The sequence below is a fragment of the Zingiber officinale genome, chromosome 10A, assembly GCF_018446385.1.
Source record: "Zingiber officinale cultivar Zhangliang chromosome 10A, Zo_v1.1, whole genome shotgun sequence".
Classification (NCBI taxonomy): domain Eukaryota; kingdom Viridiplantae; phylum Streptophyta; class Magnoliopsida; order Zingiberales; family Zingiberaceae; genus Zingiber; species Zingiber officinale.
Window position 1 is genome coordinate 7,186,347 of NC_056004.1, and position 9,117 is coordinate 7,195,463.

Consider the following 9,117-nt stretch of genomic DNA (forward strand, 5'->3'; position numbering starts at 1 on the left):
TAGCACATCCGGTATCTAATACCCATGATGAAGAAATAGATAGATTGACTTCTATAACATATATACCTGAAGTAGAAGTCTAACTTCTCTTCTTCTTAAGATCTTCCAGGTATACTTTGCAGTTCCTCTTCCAGTGCCCGGTCTGACCGCAGTGGAAACAGGTAGCATCCTTGGCAACCCCTCCTTTAGGTTTCAGTGCCTTGCCTTTGCCCTTGGCTTGGGACTTTCCCTTACCTTTGGGATTGCCCTTGCCTTTATGCTTGTTCACCATCATAATGGAGTTAGGCTTAACCTTCTTAAGGTTGAGCTCAACAGTTCTTAACATGCTAAGTAGCTCAGGCAGTGGCTTGTCAATTTCGTTCATGCTGTAATTCATGATGAATTGACTATAACTCTCTGGAAAGGATTGCAAGATCAAGTCAGTGGCCAGCTCTTGGCCAAGTGGGAATCCCAACCTCTATAGGTTTTCTATGTACCCAATCATCTTGAGTACATATGGACCTACGGGAGTCCCAGCTTGCATCTTGCACTAAAATAGTGCCTTAGAGATCTTGAATCTCTCGTGCCATGCTTGTCCTTGATATAGTTGACGAAGATGTACAACCATATCATAAGCAGTCATCAACTCGTGTTGCTTCTAAAGCTCAGAGTTCATGGTTGCGAGCATGAGACATGACATATCTAATGCGTCATCTTGATGCTTCTTGTAAGCATCTCGGTCAGCTCGCATGGCAGTGGCAAGAGGTGCCTCCGGAATGGGCTACTCCAGAACGTACAGTTTACATTCTTGTGTGAGAACGATTCTCAGATTCAAGTACCAGTCCAGGAAATTAGCTCTGTTGAGCTTCTCCTTCTCAAGGACAGAACACAGGGAGAAAGAGTTCGTATTTGACGTCATGACAATCTACAACAGAAATTAAAGTAGAAAGTAAATATCATATTCCTTTTTATCATTTAATTAGGCCTTTAACTAAATGATGCTCCCACTGAATTATAGGGTCTTTGTAGAATCAAGTCATGGATGTGGTCAAACCACACTACTAGATTCCACCAAGTAGCTATAATACTCGTGGGACAAGATCCACATCATACTATGCCTTGAGTTAGCTTTGGCTAAATCGCCCAAGACCTAGTATGATCTGTAGATAACTAATTATCAATTACATCTCTATGCAACTCTTGTTTATAGAATAAAGACCCTCATTTATAAGAAAACTTGAGTTAGCTTTGGCTAAATCGCTCAAGTTTTAGTATAAATGAGAACTTTATCCTATCTTTCCAATGGTTGGAATATGCCTATAGTTTACTCGATCCAATTGAGTTAACTACTTTGACTCAATCTAATTGAGTTTGTTCTCACCCAAGCTTTGATAGGCGGGACCAAGGTTGTCCCTCCGCACCCTACCAAGATAAAATGCATTGCTCTGCTTTGGCAGATTCAACAACAGCATATGATCGAGGTAGTGATGGGTATCAAAACTTGTTAGGCATATTTTTTTTTTGAGTTGATTCAATTATGATCTAATCTAATCGAGGATGTGTATCAAATACGCATAAAAGCACTAATTTCACTAAATTAGCATGCATCACATACAAGAGCAATGATATATATATATATATATATATATATATATATATATATATATATATATATATATATTAACTATTTAATTAAATTGTGATGAGATCATGGCCCTACTACGATCTTCTCAAGCCAATGAGAAGATCGGATGGTCAGCCTAGGGTTAGCCGCTTCATCAAGCGCCTTCTTTGACCACCATGTGTTGACTTCAGCCTCCTCATAACTGTTGGGTTTTTCGGATCGCGAAAATTGCTTTTTCGCGTCGTGGAAACCCCGAAACCCCCTAGCCATTGGATCCGTGTGAAGAAAACTTTAGAAAATATGAGTACGAGTTTCAAACTATGATCTACAGTAGATCTACAAAGGAAAAACATTTTATACCTTCGATGCGTGCCCTTCGCGAATCCGCTCGTCCAAGGTACGCCGGATCTCGTGATTGTCAACGTAGACAATCCTCTAGAAGTATCCACACGAACAAGATGTGTTCTCTAACACACAAGGATGGAGAAGAGAGCACCACAAGTGTGCTAGCACTCTCTAGGGCTCTCGGGTAGGATTGGAAGAAGAAGAAAAGAAAAGAAGAGAACACACTCCTCTAAAATCTCTATGTGACTTTCACTAACCTTTCTTCTTGGATTAGATTCACTCTCCTTTCTTCTCCCTTGCTTGAAACCCACGACCAAGAGAAGAGAAGGAGCAAGAAGAGAGCTTAGGAGGAGGAAGATCACTTGAAATGAGAGTTACTCTTGCAAAATGAAACTCTTTTCATCTAATTAAGTGGTTTGTAACCTCCATGGGATATCAAGAGTCACAACTCTTGGTAACTCCCATGAGGTGGCACTTCACTTAAGTAACCATGATGATGTGGAGCATCATCATTGGTCCACTTAATGCCAACTCACCAATGAGGTGGCATAAAGTCAAGTCAAACTTGACTCTTCATCTTCCTCTAAAGTCAAGTCAAACTTGACTTAATCTCTCTCATGGTTGATCTAATCCAACCATTTAATTCAAGCCAATTTAATATAATGAATCTAATTCATTTAATTAAATTGATTCAATGAGTCATAATCTAAATTAGACTCATTGAACACATGAATCAACTTGAGTCCAACTCAATTAGCCCAATTAGGATTACTCTTAATCCAATTTGATTCATCAAATGAATCTAATCCTCTTGGTTCATCATATGAACCTAATCTCCATCCACTTGTTCTTTGTGTGTGACCCAATAGGTTCTTGTAATGTTGGCAATGCCCCTAAACTCATTTAGAAACATAAGTAATGAGCAGTATCTAGCAATACATCATTACTAACCAAGTTACAAGAATGTTGAGATCCAACATCACCTTGTGACTACTAATTGTGACTCCTCACAATATATGACAAGTGTCCTTCTATCCTAGACATCTAGATTGATCAATGTGAGGCATAGACCGTGTCATCCTCTAATCAATCTAAATCTTGAACTCCAAGTAGACTCACTCAATCAAATTAGCTCAATATCTCATATTGACTCACTTGGGCATGGCCATGCACTTCGTGGTCTCACTCTATCAAGAATACCGATGTCTCTCCCGTCATATAGGAGGGATAGATCCCATCTACATCACTCACATCCCTCCGCATAATTTGTTACATACCCAGTAATCGCCTTTATAGTCCACCCAGTTACGGGTGACGTTTGACGAAACTAAAGTACACAACTCCTTATGTAGGGAACCATGGTGACTTCAGGTCTAAGGACTAGTAGTCATACTAAAAGCCACATGAGAAAGTATATGACACTCATATAACGATCCATGATACTTTCTCATGGCGGGTCATTCAGTATACATTCTCCAATGCATACCCATGTGTCAACTTGACATCTCTATATCCATGACTTGTGAGATCAAGTCATCGAGTTGACCTACATGCTAGTCTTATTGCATTAACATTGTCCCTGAATGTTAATACTCGACTAGGAATGATTAAGAGTAGTGTCCCTATATCATCTCACTATCGGTTCAACTAACCGATTGATATAGGTGAGAACCTTCTACTCAAGGACGTTATTATACTTAGTTTATTTGGCACCAATACAAGTAAGTACAATAACCAAAAACCAAAAACCAAATGCCTTTATTTATATAGAATATGATACAACAAGTCCAAAATACAATTATCAAATGATTGGCTCTAGGGCTCTAGCTAACAATAACTTCTCCTTGAGTGGACCTTCCACGACTTAAATTTTTTACATTACAAATGTTAAACTCGAGTTACATTCGAGTCTAAAACTATTTTACAACCATAATATAAAAGAGAGGGCACGACACGCACGTCGCGTAACAAATACAACACGCACAACACAAAAATGGCGCGCATGCCATATTATGAATTACAACACATTATTAACCAATCGTATTGGGTCTTTTTGGGCCATGATCATCACAACATCACACATAATTCTAAATTATGTATTTTATAAATTTCTGTAATTTTTCTATTATTTTATCTATTTTACGAGTTACAACTTCCCGGCGGTCCGGATTAGCGATTTTCGGGCGCAATCGCGGAACAAAGCCCCTTGCGGGGTTAGGGGCAGCACCCCTACTCGTGATATAACCATCGCGAGTGTTCCTAAGTGATCCTACACCGCCTTAAGTCACTGTCCCAAACAAAAATAAATTTGTTTGGGCAAGACCTTGCCGTTTCGGAAGGTTTTTCTCGGTCGTCGAAGCCTACAAGTGACCAAACACTTGTTGCTTCGCTTTTATGAGAAAAATACTCATAAAAACCATAAAATTAGTAAAATCATAGAGACTTACAGAAATGAAACTTTTTCATAAAACAAAAACAAAAACAATGTACAAGTTCGCACGTGGTTCTGATACCACAGTTGGGACTTTCGAGCCGCAAAAATCACTTTTTGAAGTTGCAAAAACCTCGAAGTCTTGCCACGGATCCGTGCGAAGATATATAAAAATAAATCATGTACATGTTTCTAACCAAGATCTACCTTAGATCTACATGAATAAGAAGCGTTACCCTTGTTGCGAAGCCCTTCGCTTATCCCGCTCGTCCATAAGGTTGCCGGATCTCGAGAGTGTTATGCGTACACTCCTCTACAAGTATCCACACGGACAAAAGAGTGGAGAAAAACCTTAAGAGTGTGCTAGAACTCTTGAAGGTTTCGGCCAAGAAGGAGGAGAGGGAGAGCAAGAGGAATTCAAGAGAGGAAGAAAATTCAATTCGATGAAAAATGAATGACAATCACTCATTCCCTACATATGGTTGGCCACATTGAATGAATTTAATGCATTCCATGCCAAATGAATCTTATTCCATTCATATGGCCGGCCACATTGAATGCATTTAATGCATTCCATGTCAAATGAATCATATTCCATTCATATGGGCGGCCACATTGGGAATACTAATTATGTGGCCTTGATGATGTGGAACATCATCATTGGCTAGCCCATGCCAAGTCACAAATGACATGGCATGTAGTCAAGTCAAACTTGACTATTCATCTTTCCTCTCAACTCAAGTCAAACTTGAATCTCTTATCTCCCTTGGTTGATCAAATCTAACAATTTGATTCGAATCAATTTAATATAATGAATCTCTATTCATTAATTAAGTTGATTCAATGAAACGTAATCAAAATTAGATCCATTGAACACATGAATCAAATCGAGTCTAACTCAATTAGTTTAATTTGGATTACTCTTAATCTAATTTGGTTCATCACATGAATCTAATCCTCTTGGTTCATCATATGAACCTAATCTCCATCTAATTGCCCTTTGTGTGTGACCCTATAGGTTCTTGTAATGTTGGCAATGCTCCTAAATCCATTTAGAAACATAAGTAATGAGCGGTATCTAGCAACACATCATTACTACCCAAGTTACAAGAATGTTGAGATCCAACATCACCTTGTGACTATTAATTGTGACTCTTCACAATATGTGACATTGTCCTTCTATCCTTGACATTTAGATTGATTAACTTGAGGCATAGACCATGTCATCCTCTAATCAATCTAAATCTTGAACTCCAAGTAGACTCACTATAATCAAATGAGCTCAATATCTCATATTGACTCATTTGGGCATGACCATGCACTTAGTGGTCTCACTCTATCAAGAATAATGATGTCACTCCCGTCATATAGGAGGGATAGATCCCATGTACATCATTCACATCCCTCCACATAATTTGTTACATACCCAGTAATCGCCTTTATAGTCCACCCAGTTACGGGTGACGTTTGACGAAGCCAAAGTATTCAACTCCGTATGTAGGGAACCATGGTGACTTCAGGTCCAAGGACTAATAGTCATACTAATATACACATGAGAAAGTATATGACACTCATATAACGATCCATGATACTTTCTCATGGAGGGTCATTCAGTATACATTCTCCAATGCATACCCATGTGTCAACTTGATATCTCTATATCCATGACTTGTGAGATCAAGTCATCGAGTTGACCTTAATGCTAGTCTCGTCGCATTAACATTGTCCTTGAATGTTAATACTTGACTAGGAATGATTAAGAGTAGTGTTCCCTATATCATCTCACTATCGATTCAACCAATCGATTGATATAGGTAAGAACCTTCTACTCAATGACGCTATTATACTTAGTTATTTGGCACCAATACAAGCAAGTATAATAACCATAAACAAATGTCTTTATATACATAAGAATATGATACAATGAGTCCATACAACAATCATCAAATGATTGGCTCTAGGGCTCTAACTAACACCAATGTCCTCGACTTGCCAAGACTTTACCCAGTCCCCTGGACCAGAACTTCATTTCCTAACCACAACTAGGATTTTCCACTTGTCTAGCCTTAACTATAACTTTTCCTTTTGAAAAATACCGAAAAAAGGGGTGATTAAACATAGCAAAATTTTTCAGAATTTTCAGAAATTTTTCGGGAATTTTTCGGAGCTCGTATGGATGAGTTTACGAGGATAAATATTGGGCCCTAGGAAAGCTTGTTTAGGCTACCCCATTTTAATGAGGAAAAGTTGAATTTTATTTTTATTTATTTATTTCTTTTCCTCCGTTCCTCTACTGTGTCGTTTCCTTCCCTGCGTGCCCGCCCCCCCCCCCCCTGATTCCTCACCCGACCCGTGCCCTACGGGGCCGACGCCGCCCAAGCGATGTGCCGATGCTGCCAACGCTCGCGACGCCTCTCCTCTCCACGTACAAAAGCCCTCGGCCAAGGGGAAGCCCCAAACCGAACCCCTATTCTCTCCCGATCTCTACCTTAGCCGCTGCACCGCCGCACCCTCTACCCTAGCTGTCTCCATCCTCACCCCCTCTCGCCACTGGCCATTCCGCCCTCGATGGGTAGGCACAGCTTAGAGCCGCCGGCACTTCCCCTCTCCATCGAGGTTCTCTCTCTCTCGTGCCCTTGCCGAAGGTAAGTGTTTACCTAGGTTAGGATTTGGGCTTAGATCTTCCTCTATGCTCACTGTCTTTCCTCTGTTCTGCACCTGTGCCCTAGTTTCTACCTTCGGCTCCGATCAATTATCGCCGCACGAAGCTGTGTCCTAGTGGTGATATTTGAGGTAGGCGAATTATTTAGCTACGGATTTGATCCGTGATCTCCAATTTTGTGCTTGATCAATAATCTTCCTGCTTGATTGCTTCTTGATCCGATTGATTCTAGTAGGTTGTGCTGTTCGGTGGATCTGGAAATTTGGGTGCTGTGGGGGGTTCCTGGTTCCAGCAGCAACTCCATTTAGCAACTCACTTTGTTCCAGTAGGCACAACAGCGGCTAAATCGTGGTACGGTGTAGGGATTTAGTTGATACATGTTGTAGATTATGTGTTGGATGTAATCTTGTGATGATAGTTATGAATTAGGGCTAAAGGGTCGGTCTAATCTAAGCTACGGTTAGATCCGAATTGTTAGTTAATTGAGAATAAATGAACGAAATAGGATTCGGGTAATTAAGAAATTACTTTAGCTATGTGATATATATATGCAGCTAAATTAAATGTGGCTATTACAGGACATTAATTTGGGACGAGCACTTCGACGTAGAGGTTGTCTAGCTCAATCTCCATTTTTGAGGCTGGTACCTTGACCTATCTATTTTGATACGTCTTGTTGATATGTTTAGTAGATTTTTAATAAGTAGTAATAATTATGTTTATATCTGCATCGGCATGTCACTATTTAATTCTAAGCATGTTTTGTTTATTACCTGATTAGCATTCATGCCCCTGTTTATTATTTATATTATAGAGATAGTGACATGCTATGCTTTATGATATATTGGACTGGTTAGATACCCTACTTGACATGTGTACCTAGATCATATTATTTGATCCACATATTTTGGTACACATTATATGGAGAGGGATAGGATCAGGATATTTCTTGGCTTAGTGACATGCACCATCTTGCATGATTTCATGCTGAGTGGTTGGCAGCTCCATTATTGTTGAGCGCATCGCAAGTTACATGGATCTGCACACACAACCACTCATAGGTTAGTGGTTTTTATTCAGGCAGGGTGTGTTGCAGCAGGTTGCTCTGTTTGGCTCCGTTGGTCCACTCATGGGTAGTGTGACGCAGCATGGTAGCCGGCAGGGATCCCTCCCCATCATCGCATATCAGGAGATGAGAGCATTGCGCTCTCTCACTATGTTTGAGGTAGGAGGATAGGTGGACTTCGACAACATCCCGTCCACTCAGTCGCTCAGGAGCATTAATGACAGAGTGCACGGTTGTCATAGCCCTACCCACTCGGTCTCACCATCGTGTGTGAGATGGCTGACTGGCAGTAGGGGTGACCAGGACATGTTATTGGCATCATATGCATTATTTGCATTTATTGCTTGTGTTTGTTGTACTTTATATGCTGCATATTGGATGGATACATTGTTTGACATGCATACAATATTTATGATACTTTGGGTCTGACGACCTTGATATCCCTATACCAGGTTCTGGTTAGTACAGTTACTCCTTATCTTACAGTTTTGCACTTTTTATATGTTATATCAGGAGACTGTACGCATAGTTGTTGCTATTTGTTATAGTTTATTATGCATGTCAATTAGGTATTCACTGAGTGTTGAACTCACACCCCGTTATTACTATTTTTAGGTTGAGGCTATTCAGGAGGTTCCAGTCGCTAGTCCCCCCACCACTGCGTGTTGCGACGAGTTCGCACATTTTAGTTTTTCTTATTATGTTAGACTATGCTTTCAGACTTATAACTTTTGACATTTGGATCTAGTACATTTTGTTATTTGACGATGGGTTTTTCGGATGCATGCTGGAGCTTTGTGCTTTATGGGTGAAGTTGAATAGGATATCAGTTTTGTGCTTTATGGGTGTAGCTAATTAGGATTTTTGTGAGATTTCTTTATTATTGCATTAGTTTAGTTATTTACTATTAAACTGTGTGGATGTTTGTTTATTGTATTTTTATTATACATATGTTCCGACCATGTTGGCCGAGGTATCTGGATTGATGTAGAAAATTTCAGATTATCACC